Source organism: Suricata suricatta, chromosome 10, assembly GCF_006229205.1.
Source record: "Suricata suricatta isolate VVHF042 chromosome 10, meerkat_22Aug2017_6uvM2_HiC, whole genome shotgun sequence".
NCBI lineage: Eukaryota > Metazoa > Chordata > Mammalia > Carnivora > Herpestidae > Suricata > Suricata suricatta.
Window position 1 is genome coordinate 126766999 of NC_043709.1, and position 781 is coordinate 126767779.

Genomic DNA, 781 nt, shown 5'->3' on the forward strand with positions numbered 1-781 from the left:
GAAGTTTCTCAGGATGGTTATTCAAAATACATTTGCAAAGACAGAGGTGTCTATTCACATTTCCAGGAAATTTGAACTTGAATTCCTCTGTCAAGTTACATCATCAGAAACTTACTTGTTTAAATCCCCCAAAGAAATACCTTCAAAAATTCTACTTTGATGAGGTCTTTGGTGTTTAGTCAGAGGCTGATGTAAGAAACGGTCATGGCTGGGCCCCGCAGAGCAGGCCCCACAAAGAAGGTGGGCCTTTCTGCCATCAACAAGGAGGTGACCAGAGAACACACCATCAGCCTTTGCAAGCACATTCCGGGAGGCAGTTTCAGGAAGCAAGCCCCTCAGGCACTCAAAGAGATCCAGAAATTTGCCATAAAGGAGACAGAACTCCACATGTGTACACTGATGCCAGGCTCAACAAACTGGGCCAAAGGAATAAGGAATATTCCAGACTGTATCTGTGTGCAGTTGTCCAGAAAATGTAACGAAGATAAAGATTCCCCAAACAAGCTCTATACACTAGTTACCTAAGTACCTGTCACCACTCTCAAAAATCTACAGATAGTTCATGTGGATGAAAACTAACAGCTGATTGTCACATAAAGGTATAAAACTGCAAGAGAGACAGACAGACAGACAGACACGGGGTAGGGGGGACAGGGACAGAGGTTCTGAATAGACATCTTCCCAAAGATGTACAAGTAGCCAGTAGACACATGAAAAGATTCTCAACATCACTCATCATCAGGGAAAAGCAAATCAAATGCAAATGCAATGACATATCACC

At 43.0% G+C, this 781-nt stretch overlaps 1 pseudogene; it reads left to right on the forward strand.

Annotated features, from left to right (window-relative positions):
* Positions 1 to 204: 204 nt before the first annotated feature.
* LOC115305370 lies at positions 205 to 579 on the forward strand (annotated as a pseudogene).
* Positions 580 to 781: the final 202 nt, after the last annotated feature.